Raw genomic sequence first — 23,761 nt, 5'->3', positions numbered from 1 at the left:
TTGTGGTGGTGACTGGTGGTGAGGTGAGTATTGTGAGATATCTGCTGTGGTGGTGACTGGTGGTGAGGTGAGTATTGTGAGATATCTGCTGTGGTGGTGACTGGTGGTGAGGTGGGTGTTGTGAGGTTACTGTTGTGGTGGTGACTGGTAGTGAGGTGGGTGTTGTGAGGTTACTGTTGTGGTGGTGACTGGTGGTGAGGTGGGTGTTGTGAGGTTACTGTTGTGGTGGTGACTGGTGGTGAGGTGAGTATTGTGAGATATCTGCTGTGGTGGTGACTGGTGGTGAGGTGGGTGTTGTGAGGTTACTGTTGTGGTGGTGACTGGTGGTGAGGTGGGTGTTGTGAGGTTACTGTTGTGGTGGTGACTGGTGGTGAGGTGGGTGTTGTGAGGTTACTGTTGTGGTGGTGACTGGTGGTGAGGTGGGTGTTGTGAGGTTACTGTTGTGGTGGTGACTGGTGGTGAGGTGAGTATTGTGAGATATCTGCTGTGGTGGTGACTGGTGGTGAGGTGGGTGTTGTGAGGTTACTGTTGTGGTGGTGACTGGTGGTGAGGTGGGTGTTGTGAGGTTACTGTTGTGGTGGTGACTGGTGGTGAGGTGAGTATTGTGAGATATCTGCTGTGGTGGTGACTGGTGGTGAGGTGGGTGTTGTGAGGTTACTGTTGTGGTGGTGACTGGTGGTGAGGTGGGTGTTGTGAGGTTACTGTTGTGGTGGTGACTGGTGGTGAGGTGGGTGTTGTGAGGTTACTGTTGTGGTGGTGACTGGTGGTGAGGTGGGTGTTGTGAGGTTACTGTTGTGGTGGTGACGTGGTGAGGTGGGTGTTGTGAGGTTACTGTTGTGGTGGTGACTGGTGGTGAGGTGGGTGTTGTGAGGTTACTGTTGTGGTGGTGACTGGTGGTGAGGTGAGTATTGTGAGATATCTGCTGTGGTGGTGACTGGTGGTGAGGTGGGTGTTGTGAGGTTACTGTTGTGGTGGTGACTGGTGGTGAGGTGGGTGTTGTGAGGTTACTGTTGTGGTGGTGACTGGTGGTGAGGTGAGTATTGTGAGATATCTGCTGTGGTGGTGACTGGTGGTGAGGTGGGTGTTGTGAGGTTACTGTTGTGGTGGTGACTGGTGGTGAGGTGGGTGTTGTGAGGTTACTGTTGTGGTGGTGACTGGTGGTGAGGTGGGTGTTGTGAGGTTACTGTTGTGGTGGTGACTGGTGGTGAGGTGGGTGTTGTGAGGTTACTGTTGTGGTGGTGACTGGTGGTGAGGTGAGTATTGTGAGATATCTGCTGTGGTGGTGACTGGTGGTGAGGTGGGTGTTGTGAGGTTACTGTTGTGATGACTGGTGGTGAGGTGGGTGTTGTGAGGTAACTGGTGGTGAGGTGGGTGTTGTGATGTAACTGTTGTCGTGGTGACTGGTGGCGAGGTGACTGGTGGTGAGGTGACTGGTGTGAGGTGACTGGTGGTGAGGTGACTGGTGGTGAGGTGACTGGTGTGAGGTGACTTGTCGTGGTGACTGGTGTGGTGTGAGATGACTGGTGGTGAGGTGACTGGTGTGAAGTGACTGGTGGTGAGGTGACTGGTGGTGAGGTGACTGGTGGTGAGGTGACTGGTGTGAGGTGACTGGTGGTGAGGTGACTGGTAGTGAGGTGACTGGTGGTGAGGTGACTGGTGGTGAGGTGACTGGTGTGAGGTGACTGGTGGTAAGGTGACTGGTGTGAGGTGACTGGTGGTGAGGTGACTGGTGTGAAGTGACTGGTGGTGAGGTGACTGGTGGTGAGGTGACTGGTGGTGAGGTGACTGGTGTGAGGTGACTGGTGGTGAGGTGACTGGTAGTGAGGTGACTGGTGGTGAGGTGACTGGTGGTGAGGTGACTGGTGTGAGGTGACTGGTGGTGAGGTGCCTGGTGGTGAGGTGACTGGTGTGAGGTGACTGGTGGTGAGGTGACTGGTGGTGAGGTGTCTGGTGGTGAGGTGACTGGTGGTGAGGTGACTGGTGGTGAGGTGACTGGTGGTGAGGTGACTGGTAGTGAGGTGACTGGTGGTGAGGTGACTGGTGGTGAGTTGACTGGTGTGAGGTGAGTGGTGGTGAGGTGACTGGTGGGGAGGTGACTGGTGGGGAGGTGACTGGTAGTGAGGTGACTGGTGGTGAGGTGCCTGGTGGTGAGGTGACTGGTGTGAGGTGACTGGTGGTGAGGTGACTGGTGGGGTGGTGCCTGGTAGTGAGGTGACTGGTATTGAGGTGACTGGTGGTGAGGTGACTGGTGGTGAGGTGACTGGTGGTGAGGTGACTGGTGGGGAGGTGACTGGTATTGAGGTGACTGGTGGTGAGGTGACTGGTGGTGAGGTGACTGGTGTGAGGTGACTGGTGGTGAGGTGACTGGTGGTGAGTTGACTGGTGTGAGGTGAGTGGTGGTGAGGTGACTGGTGGGGAGGTGACTGGTAGTGAGGTGACTGGTGGTGAGGTGACTGGTGGTGAGGTGACTGGTGGTGAGGTGACTGGTGGTGAGGTGACTGGTGTGAGGTGACTGGTGGTGAGGTGACTGGTGGTGAGGTGACTGGTGGTGAGGTGACTGGTGGTGAGGTGACTGGTGGTGAGGTGACTGGTGGTGAGGTGACTGGTGTGAGGTGACTGGTGGTGAGGTGACTGGTATGGTAGTGTCTGAGTTTCACTGAGAGTGTTGCGGTGGTGAGTCACGGCCACCTGACAAACGAGACACCGCCCAGCCGAGCCCACCACACTCACGCCCACACCCACGCCCACACCCACGCCCACACCCACGCCCACACCTTTGCTGTACATGATCAAAAGGGGAAGACCAAGGTCTTTATGGGACAGGAAAGACTTCTCCTCAAGAATATGGAGATGTTACCACAATACACTATTAATTCCACGTTACACACACTCACACACACACACACACACACACACACACACACACACACACACACACACACACACACACACACACACTCACACACACACACACACACGCACACTCACACACACACACACACACACACACACACACACACACACACACACACACACACACACGAGAGGAAACACATTCCATGTGTCATGCAAGTTAGCGGTCATTTATTAACCTCAGAGTCGTTTTATAAGTTCCCTCAAGGTCTCTTTACCTTTATTCCGTATTTTAAAGCGATGTAACTTAGCACTGTGTTCTGAACACTGTGTTCTGAACACTGTACTCTGAACACTGTGTTCTGAACACTGTACTCTGAACACTGTGCTCTGAACACTGTGCTCTGAACACTGTGCTCTGAACACTGTGCTCTGAACACTGTGCTCTGAACACTATGTTCTAAACACTGTGTTCTGAACACTGTGCTCTGAACACTGTGTTCTAAACACTGTGTTCTGAACACTGTGTTCTGAACACTGTTCTCTGAACACTGTGCTCTGAACACTGTGCTCTGAACACTGTGCTCTGAACACTGCGCTCTGAACACTGCGCTCTGAACACTGCGCTCTGAACACTGTGCTCTGAACACTGTGTTCTAAACACTGTGTTCTGAACACTGTGTTCTGAACACTGTTCTCTGAACACTGTGCTCTGAACACTGTGCTCTGAACACTGTGCTCTGAACACTGTGTTCTAAACACTGTGTTCTGAACACTGTGCTCTGAACACTGTTCTAAACACTGTGTTCTGAACACTGTGCTCTGAACACTGTGCTCTGAACACTGTGCTCTGAACACTGTGCTCTGAACACTGTGTTCTAAACACTGTGTTCTGAATACTGTTCTCTGAACACCGTGCTCTGAACACTGTGATCTGAACACTGTGCTCTGAACACTGTGCTCTGAACACTGCTCTGAACACTGTGCTCTGAACACTGTGCTCTGAACACTGTGCTCTGAACACTGTGTTCTTAACACTGTGTTCTGAATACTGTTCTCTGAACACCGTGCTCTGAACACTGTGCTCTGAACACTGTTCTCTGAACACTGCTCTGAACACTGTGCTCTGAACACTGTGCTCTGAACACTGTGCTCTGAACACTGTGATCTGGACACTGCTCTGAACACTGTTCTGAACTCTGTGCTCTGAACACCGTGCTCTAAACACTGTGCTCTGAACACTGTGCTCTGAACACTGTGCTCTGAACACTGTTCTCTGAACACTGTGCTCTGAACACTGCTCTGAACACTGTGCTCTGAACGCTGTGCTCTGAACACTGTGCTCTGAACACTGCTCTGAACACTGTGTTCTGAACACTGTGCTCTGAACACTGTTCTGAACACTGTGTTCTGGACACTGTGTTCTGAACACTGTGCTCTGAACACTGTGCTCTGAACACTGTTCTCTGAACACTGCTCTGAACACTGTGCTCTGAACACTGTGTTCTAAACACTGTGTTCTGAACACTGTGCTTTGAACACTGTTCTAAACACTGTGTTCTGAACACTGTGTTCTGAACACTGTTCTCTGAACACTGTGCTCTGAACACTGTGCTCTGAACACTGTGCTCTGAACACTGTGCTCGGAACACTGTGTTCTAAACACTGTGTTCTGAATACTGTTCTCTGAACACCGTGCTCTGAACACTGTGATCTGAACACTGTGCTCTGAACACTGTGCTCTGAACACTGCTCTGAACACTGTGCTCTGAACACTGTGCTCTGAACACTGTGCTCTGAACACTGTGTTCTTAACACTGTGTTCTGAATACTGTTCTCTGAACACCGTGCTCTGAACACTGTGCTCTGAACACTGTTCTCTGAATACTGCGCTCTGAACACAGTGCTCTGAACACTGTGCTCTGAACACTGTGCTCTGAACACTGTGCTCTGGACACTGCTCTGAACACTGTTCTGAACTCTGTGCTCTGAACACCGTGCTCTAAACACTGTGCTCTGAACACTGTGCTCTGAACACTGTGCTCTGAACACTGTTCTCTGAACACTGTGCTCTGAACACTGCTCTGAACACTGTGCTCTGAACGCTGTGCTCTGAACACTGTGCTCTGAACACTGCTCTGAACACTGTGTTCTGAACACTGTGCTCTGAACACTGTTCTGAACACTGTGTTCTGGACACTGTGTTCTGAACACTGTGCTCTGAACACTGTGCTCTGAACACTGTTCTCTGAACACTGCTCTGAACACTGTGCTCTGAACACTGTGTTCTAAACACTGTGTTCTGAACACTGTGCTTTGAACACTGTTCTAAACACTGTGTTCTGAACACTGTGTTCTGAACACTGTTCTCTGAACACTGTGCTCTGAACACTGTGCTCTGAACACTGTGCTCTGAACACTGTGCTCGGAACACTGTGTTCTAAACACTGTGTTCTGAATACTGTTCTCTGAACACCGTGCTCTGAACACTGTGATCTGAACACTGTGCTCTGAACACTGTGCTCTGAACACTGTGCTCTGAACACTGCTCTGAACACTGTGTTCTGAACACTGTGCTCTGAACACTGTTCTGAACACTGTGTTCTGAACACTGTGTTCTGAACACTGTGCTCTGAACACTGTGCTCTGAACACTGTGCTCTGAACACTGTGCTCTGAACACTGCTCTGAACACTGTGTTCTGAACACTGTTCTGAGCACTGTGTTCTGAACACTGTGTTCTGAACAGTGCTCTGGACACTGTGCTCTGAACACTGTGCTCTGAACACTGCTCACAAGCATGGTCACACTATCTACAGAACACCAACTAATCTAAGTCATAGTAACCCACCCATTAACTTCACCTATCTCACGGTATATCCAGTATACCTCTTATTGCACCGCATATCTCCTAAATTCTATCTGCTAGGCCTCTTCATATATTTTTTTCTGGGAGATCATCGCCCTGGCGGCCCGGCCTCAGACTAGGCCTAACTGAAAAAAATTATATATTACAAAAAAAAAAAGTTCAGAGAGTAAACACAAGTGTATAGTGGATGTGAGCGGGAGTTTGTAAGAGTTACATGTTAAGCTACGACGAGGTTCAGCAGACACAAAGACAAGACTAGCAAATCCTGCCAGAGTGCAAAACTTTTAATAGGCTTCCGTTCGTTTTACACTCTTATCTCTCTGGATAGATAAGAATATAAAATATTTATAATACGAACATATATATATATATATATATATATATATATATATATATATTTTTTTTTTTTTTTTTTATTATCACACCGGCCGATTCCCACCAAGGCAGGGTGGCCCGAAAAAGAAAAACTTTCACCATCATTCACTCCATCACTGTCTTGCCAGAAGGGTGCTTTACACTACAGTTTTTAAACTGCAACATTAACACCCCTCCTTCAGAGTGCAGGCACTGTACTTCCCATCTCCAGGACTCAAGTCCGGCCTGCCGGTTTCCCTGAATCCCTTCATAAATGTTACTTTGCTCACACTCCAACAGCACGTCAAGTATTAAAAACCATTTGTCTCCATTCACTCCTATCAAACACGCTCACGCATGCCTGCTGGAAGTCCAAGCCCCTCGCACACAAAACCTCCTTTACCCCCTCCCTCCAACCCTTCCTAGGCCGACCCCTACCCCGCCTTCCTTCCACTACAGACTGATATACTCTTGAAGTCATTCTGTTTCGCTCCATTCTCTCTACATGTCCGAACCACCTCAACAACCCTTCCTCAGCCCTCTGGACAACAGTTTTGGTAATCCCGCACCTCCTCCTAACTTCCAAACTACGAATTCTCTGCATTATATTCACACCACACATTGCTCTCAGACATGACATCTCCACTGCCTCCAGCCTTCTCCTCGCTGCAACATTCATCACCCACGCTTCACACCCATATAAGAGCGTTGGTAAAACTATACTCTCATACATTCCCCTCTTTGCCTCCAAGGACAAAGTTCTTTGTCTCCACAGACTCCTAAGTGCACCACTCACTCTTTTTCCCTCATCAATTCTATGATTCACCTCATCTTTCATAGACCCATCCGCTGACACGTCCACTCCCAAATATCTGAATACGTTCACCTCCTCCATACTCTCTCCCTCCAATCTGATATTCAATCTTTCATCACCTAATCTTTTTGTTATCCTCATAACCTTACTCTTTCCTGTATTCACCTTTAATTTTCTTCTTTTGCACACCCTACCAAATTCATCCACCAATCTCTGCAACTTCTCTTCAGAATCTCCCAAGAGCACAGTGTCATCAGCAAAGAGCAGCTGTGACAACTCCCACTTTGTGTGTGATTCTTTATCTTTTAACTCCACGCCTCTTGCCAAGACCCTCGCATTTACTTCTCTTACAACCCCATCTATAAATATATTAAACAACCACGGTGACATCACACATCCCTGTCTAAGGCCTACTTTTACTGGGAAAAAATTTCCCTCTTTCCTACATACTCTAACTTGAGCCTCACTATCCTCGTAAAAACTCTTCACTGCTTTCAGCAACCTACCTCCTACACCATACACTTGCAACATCTGCCACATTGCCCCCCTATCCACCCTGTCATACGCCTTTTCCAAATCCATAAATGCCACAAAGACCTCTTTAGCCTTATCTAAATACTGTTCACTTATATGTTTCACTGTAAACACCTGGTCCACACACCCCCTACCTTTCCTAAAGCCTCCTTGTTCATCTGCTATCCTATTCTCCGTCTTACTCTTAATTCTTTCAATTATAACTCTACCATACACTTTACCAGGTACACTCAACAGACTTATCCCCCTATAATTTTTGCACTCTCTTTTATCCCCTTTGCCTTTATACAAAGGAACTATGCATGCTCTCTGCCAATCCCTAGGTACCTTACCCTCTTCCATACATTTATTAAATAATTGCACCAACCACTCCAAAACTATATCCCCACCTGCTTTTAACATTTCTATCTTTATCCCATCAATCCCGGCTGCCTTACCCCCTTTCATTTTACCTACTGCCTCACGAACTTCCCCCACACTCACAACTGGCTCTTCCTCACTCCTACAAGATGTTATTCCTCCTTGCCCTATACACGAAATCACAGCTTCCCTATCTTCATCAACATTTAACAATTCCTCAAAATATTCCTTCCATCTTCCCAATACCTCTAACTCTCCATTTAATAACTCTCCTCTCCTATTTTTAACTGACAAATCCATTTGTTCTCTAGGCTTTCTTAACTTGTTAATCTCACTCCAAAACTTTTTCTTATTTTCAACAAAATTTGTTGATAACATCTCACCCACTCTCTCATTTGCTCTCTTTTTACATTGCTTCACCACTCTCTTAACTTCTCTCTTTTTCTCCATATACTCTTCCCTCCTTGCATCACTTCTACTTTGTAAAAACTTCTCATATGCTAACTTTTTCTCCCTTACTACTCTCTTTACATCATCATTCCACCAATCGCTCCTCTTCCTTCCTGCACCCACTTTCCTGTAACCACAAACTTCTGCTGAACACTCTAACACTACATTTTTAAACCTACCCCATACCTCTTCGACCCCATTGCCTATGCTCTCATTAGCCCATCTATCCTCCAATAGCTGTTTATATCTTACCCTAACTGCCTCCTCTTTTAGTTTATAAACCTTCACCTCTCTCTTCCCTGATGCTTCTATTCTCCTTGTATCCCATCTACCTTTTACTCTCAGTGTAGCTACAACTAGAAAGTGATCTGATATATCTGTGGCCCCTCTATAAACATGTACATCCTGAAGTCTACTCAACAGTCTTTTATCTACCAATACATAATCCAACAAACTACTGTCATTTCGCCCTACATCATATCGTGTATACTTATTTATCCTCTTTTTCTTAAAATATGTATTACCTATAACTAAACCCCTTTCTATACAAAGTTCAATCAAAGGGCTCCCATTATCATTTACACCTGGCACCCCAAACTTACCTACCACACCCTCTCTAAAAGTTTCTCCTACTTTAGCATTCAAGTCCCCTACCACAATTACTCTCTCACTTGGTTCAAAGGCTCCTATACATTCACTTAACATCTCCCAAAATCTCTCTCTCTCCTCTGCATTCCTCTCTTCTCCAGGTGCATACACGCTTATTATGACCCACTTCTCGCATCCAACCTTTACTTTAATCCACATAATTCTTGAATTTACACATTCATATTCTCTTTTCTCCTTCCATAACTGATCATTTAACATTACTGCTACCCCTTCCTTTGCTCTAACTCTCTCAGATACTCCAGATTTAATCCCATTTATTTCCCCCCACTGAAACTCTCCTACCCCCTTCAGCTTTGTTTCGCTTAGGGCCAGGACATCCAACTTCTTTTCATTCATAACATCAGCAATCATCTGTTTCTTGTCATCCGCACTGCATCCACGCACATTTAAGCAACCCAGTTTTATAAAGTTTTTCTTCTTCTCTTTTTTAGTAATTGTATACAGGAGAAGGGGTTACTAGCCCATTGCTCCCGGCATTTTAGTCGCCTCATACGACACGCATGGCTTACGGAGGAAAGATTCTTTTCCACTTCCCCATGGACAATAGAAGAAATAAAAAAGAACAAGAGCTATTTAGAAAAAGGAGAAAAACCTAGATGTATGTATATATATATATGCATGTGCGTGTCTGTGAAGTGTGACCAAAGTGTACATATATATATATATATATATATATATACATATATATATATATATATATATATATATATATATATTATATATATATATATATATATATATATATATATATTTTTTTTTTTATTTTTTATTATCACACCGGCCGATTCCCACCAAGGCAGGGTGGCCCGAAAAAGAAAAACTTTCACCATCATTCACTCCATCACTGTCTTGCCAGAAGGGTGCTTTACACTACAGTTTTTAAACTGCAACATTAACACCCCTCCTTCAGAGTGCAGGCACTGTACTTCCCATCTCCAGGACTCAAGTCCGGCCTGCCGGTTTCCCTGAATCCCTTCATAAATGTTACTTTGCTCACACTCCAACAGCACGTCAAGTATTAAAAACCATTTGTCTCCATTCACTCCTATCAAACACGCTCACGCATGCCTGCTGGAAGTCCAAGCCCCTCGCACACAAAACCTCCTTTACCCCCTCCCTCCAACCCTTCCTAGGCCGACCCCTACCCCGCCTTCCTTCCACTACAGACTGATACACTCTTGAAGTCATTCTGTTTCGCTCCATTCTCTCTACATGTCCGAACCACCTCAACAACCCTTCCTCAGCCCTCTGGACAACAGTTTTGGTAATCCCGCACCTCCTCCTAACTTCCAAACTACGAATTCTCTGCATTATATTCACACCACACATTGCCCTCAGACATGACATCTCCACTGCCTCCAGCCTTCTCCTCGCTGCAACATTCATCACCCACGCTTCACACCCATATAAGAGCGTTGGTAAAACTATATTCTCATACATTCCCCTCTTTGCCTCCAAGGACAAAGTTCTTTGTCTCCACAGACTCCTAAGTGCACCACTCACTCTTTTTCCCTCATCAATTCTATGATTCACCTCATCTTTCATAGACCCATCCGCTGACACGTCCACTCCCAAATATCTGAATACGTTCACCTCCTCCATACTCTCTCCCTCCAATCTGATATTCAATCTTTCATCACCTAATCTTTTTGTTATCCTCATAACCTTACTCTTTCCTGTATTCACCTTTAATTTTCTTCTTTTGCACACCCTACCAAATTCATCCACCAATCTCTGCAACTTCTCTTCAGAATCTCCCAAGAGCACAGTGTCATCAGCAAAGAGCAGCTGTGACAACTCCCACTTTGTGTGTGATTCTTTATCTTTTAACTCCACGCCTCTTGCCAAGACCCTCGCATTTACTTCTCTTACAACCCCATCTATAAATATATTAAACAACCACGGTGACATCACACATCCTTGTCTAAGGCCTACTTTTACTGGGAAAAAATTTCCCTCTTTCCTACATACTCTAACTTGAGCCTCACTATCCTCGTAAAAACTCTTCACTGCTTTCAGTAACCTACCTCCTACACCATACACTTGCAACATCTGCCACATTGCCCCCCTATCCACCCTGTCATACGCCTTTTCCAAATCCATAAATGCCACAAAGACCTCTTTAGCCTTATCTAAATACTGTTCACTTATATGTTTCACTGTAAACACCTGGTCCACACACCCCCTACCTTTCCTAAAGCCTCCTTGTTCATCTGCTATCCTATTCTCCGTCTTACTCTTAATTCTTTCAATTATAACTTTACCATACACTTTACCAGGTACACTCAACAGACTTATCCCCCTATAATTTTTGCACTCTCTTTTATCCCCTTTGCCTTTATACAAAGGAACTATGCATGCTCTCTGCCAATCCCTAGGTACCTTACCCTCTTCCATACATTTATTAAATAATTGCACCAACCACTCCAAAACTATATCCCCACCTGCTTTTAACATTTCTATCTTTATCCCATCAATCCCGGCTGCCTTACCCCCTTTCATTTTACCTACTGCCTCACGAACTTCCCCCACACTCACAACTGGCTCTTCCTCACTCCTACAAGATGTTATTCCTCCTTGCCCTATACACGAAATCACAGCTTCCCTATCTTCATCAACATTTAACAATTCCTCAAAATATTCCTTCCATCTTCCCAATACCTCTAACTCTCCATTTAATAACTCTCCTCTCCTATTTTTAACTGACAAATCCATTTGTTCTCTAGGCTTTCTTAACTTGTTAATCTCACTCCAAAACTTTTTCTTATTTTCAACAAAATTTGTTGATAACATCTCACCCACTCTCTCATTTGCTCTCTTTTTACATTGCTTCACCACTCTCTTAACTTCTCTCTTTTTCTCCATATATATATATAATAAGATCACAGTAAATAGGTGACTTCAGAATATGCAAAACAACCACTGTGAAAGAATAATGAAATTCCAAGCGCTTTCGTGACTACTCACATTATTAAGGAACACTGATAATGTTCCTTGATAATGTGAGTAGTCACGAAAGCGCTTGGAATTTCATTATTCTTTCACTGTGGTTGTTTTGCATATATATATATATATATATATATATATATATATATATATATATATATATATATATATATATATATATATATTTATTAATACGGTTAAAACGTGAGCATATAGGGAAGAGAGAGAGAGAGAGAGAGAGAGAGAGAGAGAGAGAGAGAGAGAGAGAGAGAGAGAGAGAGAGAGAGAGAGAAAGAGAGAGAGAGAGAGAGAGGTGATGAAGATCACACTAGTCCAGTTTTTTGTGTATACAACGCAACAAATCCTTTGAAGGTTCTCAAGGACGTGTAGGACGTGTTCTGCTTGCTGTGGGGCCCCTGCTGTGGGGCCCCTGCTGTGGGACCCCCTGCTGTTGGACCCCCCTGCTGTGGGACCCCCTGTTGTGGGACCCCCTGCTGTGGAACCCCCTGCTATGCAATCTCCTGCTGTGGTACCCCTTTACTATGACCCTTGCTTTGAGACTCCTGTTTTACGACACGCTTCGAAAGCTGCCACAGATAAAGCTTCCCTTGGTAAAGCTCCCTCTGGTAAAGCTCCCTCTGATAATGCTCCAGGAGAGCGAAATGCAGCCGTTATCTGGGAAAACTAGTTTAACCATTCTGGATAAAGCTAAAGGACAAGAACTAGAACCCTTAACAAGCGGACGGGGCTGTTCTCATATGACAGAAGCACTGCCATGTACATACCTCCATACAGCAATAGCAATAATAATAATAATAATAAAAATAATAATAATAATAATAATGATAATGGCAACAATAATGATAACAATGACAATAACAACACTAATAATAATAATAACAATGACAACACTAATAATAATAACAATGAAAATAGCAACAATGCCAATAGTAACAACAATAACAATTAAAATATCTAAAGTTACACAATTAATTACGGGAATAACTGGCACTTTTTAGGAATAATTTATGTAAAGTCTCTGGTCCTACGAAGCATTACGGTCAGGCTTAAGATTAACTTATAAATGCAGACATTTACTAGAGAAAGTTTTCTTGAGTGGTAGTAAACTATTTTTAATCTCTTACATTTTGTAAGTTGTGAGATGCTAGCAATTTAGAGTTTAGATAGTGAAGTTAGACACTGAATATAGGCCTAAGGACCACTGTTGACCCACCACTGTAGGCCCAAGTCTGGTACCTAAGTGCCAGTTTAGGACATTTATTTTTTTTAATTTCAGGTGGGGTAGGTAGTCACACTCAAGACTGATTTAATTCTACACAAAATACCATCAATTCTCTTCTTATGAATATTGAAGTTAAAAAATTAAATATGTAAAAAAAAAATGCCTCAAATCGCTGTGAAATGTCGAAATATGCAATAAATTCCCGCTTTTGTTTCTTCTGGAAAGTTGTACCAGCATTGTAATACTTCTTGTGGAAGGCTGAGCCAACACTAACATTTCTTGCGTAGGTTGTACCAGCACTAATATTTCATGCGTAGGTTGTTTCAGTACTAATATTTCTTGAGGCTGTACCAGCATTGTAATATTTCTTGAGAAAGACTGTACCAGCACTATCACACTCCGTGCGTACTTGTACCAGCACTGTAATAGTTCTTGTGAAGTAGCATCGCAAATAAACTCAGTGTCTCAGTGAAACGCTGTGTTAATCCTTTTCGTAATTAAAGACTGAGGAATCTCCACATTGTGAACGTCAATGAAGGTCCTGTATCTTAATTACAACCCACTTTAATTAAGTTAGTCCCTTAACACTGAAGCATCCCGGGTAAGCCAGCATTCATCTTAGCGGCATTGGACAACTGTGCAATTATCGCAAATACTCAGGTACCTAATCTGCTGATTTTGCGCGAGGTACAAGTTATGTGTCCAGCGTCTATCTAGGAAGCCGTGTCGAAACCCATCCGTCAGTATACATCAAGTGATATCCATCAATCAGTATACAACAAGTGACATCCGGCAATCATTATACATCAAGTGATAGTCAGTGACTTTAGGTATACTTCTACGTATATTTGTACACAGCTTACGGGAAGGTTTCTCCAACTTTATACACTAAGCGTGGGATGGCTGGCGCTTGGCCTGGATATATGATTGATATATTAAGTAATTAGTGTCAGTCAGGTAGGGGCTTCTCAGAGACGTTTCATTAGTCATTACTGTGTGTCATTTTACCCAAACACACAGCAGGTTATTTCACCAACACTCGAAGAGACGAAGAGGCGGGGGCCAGGAGCTAAGGATCGACTCCTACAACCGCAAATAGGTGAGTACACTTCAATATCAGATGGCATGGTTCACACCAGCTGCTGCTGCTGCTGCTGTTGTTGGTGTAAACAGCTGGCTCACGCTGGGTGCTTCTGTCCAATTGGGCCACAGCTGTGTGGCCTGGACAGAGACGCTGACCAGTATAAATATGGCCAACCACATATCACCAAAACGTATTGACCAAAGGAATTATGGCAAGGATATTATACAAGTGTGTGTGTACTCACCTATTTGTGGTTGGAAGGGTCAGTTCACAGCTCCTGGCCCCGCCTCTTTGCTCTGTATATATATATATATATATATGTATATATATATATATATATATATATATATATATATATATATATATATATATATATATATATATATATATATATATACAGCTCCGGGGAGAACCTTGGAGCTTTCCCTGAGGTACGTTTATTGTCTTCTCTGAGGATGAGGGTCCTCAGTCCAGTTCTAGAGGTGGTACACATGTATACAGTACTTTTACCTCATAGCCAGACCCCACGTAAGTATGGGCGCCTAGTAGATAGTAATCTGGTGGTATAAGTACTGTGTACTTTGATGCAGAGTGAGCAGGTTTGAGTCCTGCTCTGATCTGAGATAATATTTGTAAGTAATTTCGCTCGTTCGTGTTGGATGAGTTTATACAACTAGCTTAAATACTAATACTAATACTAATACTACTACTACTAATAATAATAATAACATTTATTATTTTAAACCCAATACAATCCTCTCATCTGGGATTTGTTTACACAAGTCAGTCAGTCACTCAAATGACATACGTTTACACATTGCTCAAATGACAGTTCTTTACACATGTCAATCACTTCAATGACAGCTTTTTACACAAATCACTCAAATAACAGCCGTTTACACAAAGCATTCAAGTGGCAGCCATTCAACGGTGTCAAGGCTTTAACTCCCCCTCCTCTTTACCCTTACTTGAAAGCTAATACCTGGAGTATACCTGGAGAGGGTTTCGGGGGTCAACGTCCCCGCGGCCCGGTCTGTGACCAGGCCTCGGCATTAAGTTAAGCTTCATTAACCCTTGAGGTTAATTAACATTAAATGGCCCTTTAGTAATTTAGCCCATTCTTGGACGTGAAATTTCAGAAATAAGCTCGCTCTCTCTCTCTCTCCTATTCCTGCTCATACGCCTGTAAAATATACGATATATAGTTCTCAGCTCAGCCTTGGTGTCGACAGTCTATTTCTGTCTTTCTCATTCTCTCCCTCTCTTTCTTTCTCCCTACCTACTCTCTCTCTCTCTCTCTCTCTCTCTCCCACCAGTCAGCACAAATGTGAAGGTGGAGTGGCCAACATTGGCCAGGATTCAGAAAATGGCCCAGTAACTCTGGCTTATTTCTTCTCGATACTGGCAATAGTTTTAGATATATACAGAGGGTAAAATACCCTGACTTTTGTGCCTACTATTGTTGCCTTCCTCGGCTGGGTGAGGGAAGGTCACACTCGAAACACAGACGCAAGAGTATAAGACGCCGTGACGTAAAAATCCCGGAATCAGTGACGCAAGATTCTTTGAACCCGTGGAAACAAAAGTACAGCTTTGGAGGAGCATCGAGGTGGATAACTACAGCATTGGTCACCAGGTGTGGCAGTACAAGTACATCAAAGTTGACACCGAAAGTGCCCCTCCCTCTCTCTCTCTCTCACTCATTCTTCCCTGTCACCTGTCCTGGAGGTGCGAAGATACAATGCAGGTGATTAAAAAACTTGACTGCCTTCCTCCAACCCTTCCCATCGGTGCGTCACTTGTCACCTGTCCTAGTGGGAGAAATTACCAAACAACAAGCACCTGACAGGTTGATGATCCTAGGGATTGTCACCAAAAGCTTGGGGAATTGATAACTGGGACAGTAATCAGTGGTAAATACAGCTGGTTTAATAATAATACTAATAATCTACAGAACAATCGTGTCCTGACCTGGCTCTCTCTTTCTCGATGATCTGACCTGTTTCCTGGCGTTCTTCATTTATTTTTTCTCATTCGCTGCTTGATGATGTATCACGCCGAACCGAAAAAGCGTCCATATTTTTTTGTTTCCATGTGCATACTCATTGGGAACAGGGTGAAGTGTCAGCAAATGGAAGTGCTCGGAAAGACAGTGCCACGGCACAAAGTACGGAGGACGACAGTACCAACACAGGGGAAGATGAGGTCAGCGTTACAACACAGGGGAAGATGAGGACAGCGTTACAACACAAGGGTAAATGAAGATAGTGCCTCAACACGGAAAACAGAGCGTCAACATAAAGAACTGGACATTACCCCAACACAGAGAAGTGGACAGCACCCCAACACAGAGAAGTGGACAGTACCCCAACACAGAGAAGTGGACAGTACCCCAACACAGAGAAGTGGACATTACCCCAACACAGAGAAGTGGACATTACCCCAACACAGAGAAGTGGACATAACCCCAACACAGAGAAGTGGACAGTACCCCAACACAGAGAAGTGGACATTACCCCAACACAGAGAAGTGGACAGTACCCCAACACAGAGAAGTGGACAGTACCCCAACACAGAGAAGTGGACAGTACCCCAACACAGAGAAGTGGACAGTACCCCAACACAGAGAAGTGGACAGTACCCCAACACAGAGAAGTGGACAGTACCCCAACACAGAGAAGTGGACATTACCCCAACACAGAGAAGTGGACAGTACCCCAACACAGAGAAGTGGACAGTACCCCAACACAGAGAAGTGGACAGTACCCCAACACAGAGAAGTGGACAGTACCCCAACACAGAGAAGTGGACAGTACCCCAACACAGAGAAGTGGACATTACCTCAACACAAAGAAGTGGACAGTACCCCAACACAGAGAAGTGGACAGTACCCCAACACAGAGAAGTGGACAGTACCCCAACACAGAGAAGTGGACATTACCCCAACACAGAGAAGTGGACAGCACCCCAACACAGAGAAGTGGACATTACCCCAACACAGAGAAGTGGACAGCACCCCAACACAGAGAAGTGGACAGTACCCCAACACAGAGAAGTGAACAGTACCCCAACACAGAGAAGTGGACAGTACCCCAACACAGAGAAGTGGACAGTACCCCAACACAGAAAAGTGGACATTACCCCAACACAGAGAAGTGGACAGTACCCCAACACAGAGAAGTGGACAGTACCCCAACACAGAGAAGTGGACAGTACCCGACACTGAGAAGTGGACAGTACCCCAACACAGAGAAGTGGACAGTACCCCAACACAGAGAAGTGGACAGTACCCCAACACAGAGAAGTGGACAGTACCCCAACACTGAGAAGTGGACATTACCCCAACACAGAGAAGTGGACAGTACCCCAACACAGAGAAGTGGACAGTACCCCAACACAGAGAAGTGGACAGTACCCCAACACAGAGAAGTGGACAGTACCCCAACACAGAGAAGTGGACAGCACCCCAACACAGAGAAGTGGACAGTACCCAACACTGAGAAGTGGACAGTATCCCAACACAGAGAAGTGGACAGTACCCAACACTGAGAAGTGGACAGTACCCCAACACAGAGAAGTGGACAGTACCCCAACACAGAGAAGTGGACAGTACCCAACACTGAGAAGTGGACAGTACCCCAACACAGAGAAGTGGACAGTACCCCAACACAGAGAAGTGGACAGTACCCCAACACAGAGAAGTGGACAGTACCCCAACACAGAGAAGTGGACAGTACCCAACACAGAGAAGTGGACAGTACCCCAGCACTGAGAAGTGGACAGTACCCCAACACTGAGAGGTGGACAGCACCCCAACACAGAGAAGTGGACAGTAACCCAACACTAAGAAGTGGACAGTACCCCAACACTGAGAAGTGGACATTACCCCAACACTGAGAAGTGGACAGTACCCCAACACAGAGAAGTGGACAGTACCCCAACACAGAGAAGTGGACAGTACCCCAACACTGAGAAGTGGACAGTACCCCAACACTGAGAGGTGGACAGCACCCCAACACAGAGAAGTGGACAGTAACCCAACACTGAGAAGTGGACAGTACCCCAACACTGAGAAGTGGACATTACCCCAACACTGAGAAGTGGACAGTACCCCGACACAGAGAAATAGATAGTACCCCAACACTGAGAAGTGGACAGTACCCCAACACAGAGGAGTGGACAGTACCCCAACACAGAGAAGTAGACAGTACCCCAACACAGAGAAGTGGACATTATCCCAACACTGAGAAGTGGACAGTACCCCAACACAGAGAAGTGGACAGTACCCCAACACAGAGAAGTGGACAGTACCCCAACACAGAGAAGTGGACAGTACCCCAACACAGAGAAGTGGACAGTACCCCAACACTGAGAAGTGGACAGTACCCCAACACAGAGAAGTGGACAGTAAACCAACACAGAGAAGTGGACAGTACCCCAACACAGAGAAGTGGACAGTACTCCAACAAAAAGAAGTAGACAGTACCATAGCACTGAGAAGTGAACAGTACCTCAACACAGAGAAGTGGACAGTACCCCAACACAGAGAAGTGAACAGTACCTCAACACAGAGAAGTGGACAGTGCCCCAACACTGAGAAGTGAACAGTACCTCAACACAGAGAAGTGGACAGTACCCCAACACAGAGAAGTGAACAGTACCTCAACACAGAGAAGTGGACAGTACCCCAACACTGAGAAGTGAACAGTACCTCAACACAGAGAAGTGGACAGTGCCCCAACACAGAGAAGTGGACAGTACCCCAACACAGAGCAGCAGACAGTATCCCAACACTGAGAAGTGGACAGTACCCCAACACAGAGAAGTGGACAGTACCCCAACACAGAGAAGTGGACAGTACCCCAACACAGAGAAGTGGACAGTACCCCAACACTGAGAAGTGGACAGTACCCCAACACTGAGAGGTGGACAGCACCCCAACATAGAGAGGTGGACAGTACCCCAACACAGAGAAGTGGACAGTACCCCAACACAGAGAAATGGACAGTACCCCAACACAGAGAAGTGGACAGTACCCTAACACAGAGAAGTGGACAGTACCCCAACACAGAGAAGTGGGCAATACCTCAACACAGAGGCAGCTGGTACCTGTATTGAGCAGTTACGTCAAACTGCCGAGTTACGACCAAGAGTTATGGACAGCAGCTCTGATACTCCCGTAACTCTTACAGGATAAGAGTTACCAAGAGTTACAGATAGCTCTTGGCACTCGAAACTCTTACACCCACGACCAAAAGAGTCGCAACCAAGAGCTAATTACAGCTCTGACACTCGTTACTCTTGCGCCCACGACTATAAGAGTTACAACCAAAGATTAGCTATGACTCCCTCTCTCGTAAAACCTTTACACCCACCACTACACAATCACATTCCCTACATACCTCCTTCATTACATAAAACTAAAATCTCCACTACGGTACATACCTTTTTCCACCACTACAAATTACGATATATCACTTCCATCCACCGAAAAGTAAAATGATCCGCATACTCAAAGCGTGATGCATTTATAGCCTCCGGGGGAAGCTCTGTGATGTTGACAAAGTTGAATCACAGTAATGGGAGGTACGTTGCCTTCCAAAATCATTACTCCCGTTCTCTAGAAGCTGCATGTGTTCCGGGGGTCAGCGCACCCGTGGCCCGGTCCAGGTCTCAGGTCTAGTGCTTGATTTCCAACGATGTTACAACGACAAAAGTTGATTCCTGTGTAAGCCAATACAGTGAATTTGCTGAAAATTTGAGATAGTTTTCACAAAGCCAGTTTTTTTTTGAGGACGGGTGCAAAATTCGTAACAACGGGGTAGTATACTAGCATATATTGACATGTTTACCCTCGTAAATTTAATGCCAACGTAATATAAATATTTTATGTTCAGTGCGTGTGTGTGTGTATGTAACGAAGGGTGAACCTGCTGGATGGCTACGCTGTTGGATGTTCACTGGATTGTTACACTGTTGGATGGCTACACTCCTGGATGGTCACTCTGCTGGATGTTTACACTGCTGGATGGCTACATCGCTGGAAAGGTACACCCTGCTAATAGGGGTACACTAATGGAATGGATACACTCTACTAGAACGTGTACATTCGATTGGAACATCTATACAGTTCAGGAAGGGGTGTACTGATCTGGAATGAATACATATTTTTAAAATAGGTCAGTCTGGAATTCCTTACTATCTACTGGTACATTATTCAAACAAAGGTTCATGTCGGGAAGGATATCATAAGATCTTTAATGGTTGGACTGCACTCTGAAGACGTGCGGTCTCGAGTGGTTCATTAAAGTGATTAACGTGATTACTGCTCTGAAAAATTTCGTAGTAGAGTATTCTCGCGTAGCTCAGTGGTTGGGTGTTACTGAGCTGTGTGGTACCTTGTCGATCCAGACTTGGTCCTGGAGATGGGAAGTACAGTAACTGCATCCTGAAGGAGAGGTAGAGATGCTGCAGGTCAGAGACTCGTTTCAAATGCGATATCTGTACACTTTCGGTAAGGAAACTCTTGAATGAGCAATGGTAAATATTACAACCTAGGATTTCAAAGGGCCTGTTATCCCAGGTGTAATGGGAGCAAATAAACACAGCAGAAAAAGTTTAGACTTATATTATCCTTCACCAATTATAACAGCAATATGTACACTATGTACAGTGATAAATATAGTGCACTCCACGGTAAGCAAGGCAGAAATAGAAGCCACAAGATAGCAGACCGTGCTTCAACCAGCTCTAGAGTGGGAATGACAAGGGCAGACAGGAGAGCGGTATCCACATAACCTCTGAGATTGTCAATCCCACCTTCTTATTGGCTAGAACCTGGTCACTAGTTGAACGATGGGGCCCCATCATCAACTCTTAGCAACCTGGTTCGCTGGTTGGGGGAGATAGCCTGTAAATGAGGGTGTGTCCATGCGCCGAATAAAGGTTACGTACTCTTTGCATGCCACAGTAAATATTTTCTTTCTGGTTCACTCCGACGTGTGTGCTTACACATACACACACACACACTGGAAGAGGTGAACAGGTTACAAATATATTTTAAATAAACTTCCCACTATAGATTGAAACAAACAGTGCCTGCCACCTGCCGCAGCCAGCTTCAGGATACCACACAGCGAGTTAAACATAGATATAACCATATTTATACGGCCATGTAAACACCAATTTGAAAGCAAAAAGAACTGGAGGTAGAAGCCGTCGTGAGTTAGATACAGCACACACACTCGCCACAGCTTACCATGAAGAACCCTTTAACTTTCCGTTATAGAAATAATGAAGGGATTTGGATATGCTTCCATTATATTATAGATTGGCCATTTCTGAGACCATTTTACTCCTATGACTTTTGCCGTAACTCTGAAGTTTTTTATGAACTTCTGAAAGGGAGTCCAGTCATTACTCCTACTTACGAGCGACTAGGAGCCACCTTCTTCCAGGTCTAGAGCTACACTGCTTCACAACTCAGCTCCTCACTCCCCTGGTGAAGGAGTTAGGGCTCTTTGATTGGTTGGTCGAGGATGAAGATGGGTTTCTCTATTGGCTAGAGGCAATGTCAACAATTTGATGTCCTGACTGGGCCTTGGAACCGTGCAGATGAGGGCGCATAACCCAACCTTGGTATGTTGAATGGTCTCTCTCTTCCTTTACCTTTTCCAGATATTTTGTATATATTTATTTGAAGCGCTAAACACGCGTGGGTTATTCAGCATAACGAATGGTGGAGTGTTGACCTTCCGTCGGATAAAACAAGACTCGCTACCATGACTCACGAAATCGTAATGACACGATTGCAAACAAACCATACCACGGGCGGGGATAGAACCTGCGATCAGAGTCTCAAAACTATGTTGTAGAAATATACCTAGTTGGACGAATCTTATTGTGGCTAACTGGTCCAGTGGCTAACGCGACGGTCTGGAGTTTTGAGACTCTGATCGCGGGTTCTATCTCCGCCCGTGGTATGGTTTGACTCGCTACCATTACCACCACCCTTTGTAACACCACCCTCTGTAACACCACAATCTCTAACACCGACCTCTCTAACAACATCCTCTGTAACACCACCTTCTCTAACGCCGCCCTCTGTAACACCACACTCTGTAACACAACCCTACCTAACACCACCCTCTGCAACACCATCCTATCTTAACACCATCCTCTGTAACACCGCCCTCTGTAACACCACCCTCTGTACAACCAACCTCTGTAACACCACCTTATATAACACCCTCCTCTGTAATACCACCCTCTGTAACACCACCCTCTATAACACCACCCTCTATAACATCGTCCGATATAACACCGCCCTCTGTGACATCATCCTCCGAAACACCATCCTCCCTAACATCACCCTCTGTAACATCATCCACCGTAACACCGCGCTCTGTAACACCACAAATTATTATATTCACAATATGCGAACAATTTACACCAGCCACAAAGTGCTGATAACGCCAAAAAGCGTAATGTCAGGTGATTTTCTCTGACGAACGCCTTAACAGCCTAGCACAGTCGGCCCTTTAGACAGGTAGTGCCACCACTACTGGCACTGCAAGCAGATAGTGCCGCCAGTACTAGCACTGCAGGGAAGCAGTGTTGCCAGTACTGGCACTGCAGGCAGGTAGTGCCGCCAGTACTGGCACTGCAGGCAGGTAGTGCCGCCAGTACTGGCACTGCAGGCAGGTAGTGCCGCCAGTACTGGCACTGCAGGCAGGTAGTGCCGCCAGTACTGGCACTGCAGGCAGGTAGTGCCGTCAGTACTGGCACTGCAGGCAGGTAGTGCCACCAGTACTGGCACTGCAGGCAGGTAGTACCACCAGTACTGGCACTGCAGGCAGGTAGTGCCACCAGTACTGGCACTGCAGGCAGGTAGTGCCACCAGTACTGGCACTGCAGGCAGGTAGTACCACCAGTACTGGCACTGCAGGCAGGTAGTGCCACCAGTACTGGCACTGCAGGCAGGTAGTGCCGTCAGTACTGGCACTGCAGGCAGGTAGTGCCACCAGTACTGGCACTGCAGGCAGGTAGTGCCGCCAGTACTGGCACTGCAGGCAGGTAGTACCACCAGTACTGGCACTGCAGGCAGGTAGTACCACCAGTACTGGCACTGCAGGCAGGTAGTGCCACCAGTACTGGCACTGCAGGCAGGTAGTGCCAATACTGGCACAACAGCGAAGCGCAGCCAAAGGCATCAACATGTGTCGAGTTTCCAGCGTTGAAACACTAGCTTCCCTGAATTGGAAAAAAAATATTAAGGCACTACCGGCACTGAGGATCAACACTAGTGGCATTGGTGCCACATACCTGGCTTACGTGAACGTAAGGATAAGGTGTACATGTCTAATAATAATAATAATAATAATAATAATAATAATAATAATAATAATAATAATAATAATCCTTATTTCTACAAGTACATGTACAAGGTATTCAGGCCTAGTTGACATCAATGTCATACTACAACTATATACAAAGCCGTTTGTAATATCTGGAGTTTACTTGGACACGGTTTCGGGGGTTAACGTCCCCGCGGCCCGGTCTGAGATCAGGCCTCGTGGTGGATCAG

General features: G+C 45.5%; 1 long non-coding RNA gene across 1 annotated transcript in view; it reads right to left on the bottom strand.

Moving 5' to 3' along the window:
* The window catches only part of LOC128692991 (uncharacterized), a 640,242-nt gene that overhangs the window by 584,996 nt on the left and 31,485 nt on the right, over nt 1-23,761 (bottom strand). The gene's annotated exons all lie outside the window — the stretch shown is intronic.

Source organism: Cherax quadricarinatus, chromosome 38 (genome assembly GCF_038502225.1).
Source record: "Cherax quadricarinatus isolate ZL_2023a chromosome 38, ASM3850222v1, whole genome shotgun sequence".
Taxonomy (NCBI): Eukaryota; Metazoa; Arthropoda; class Malacostraca; order Decapoda; family Parastacidae; genus Cherax; species Cherax quadricarinatus.
This window is presented reverse-complemented; position numbering and strand designations above follow the sequence as displayed.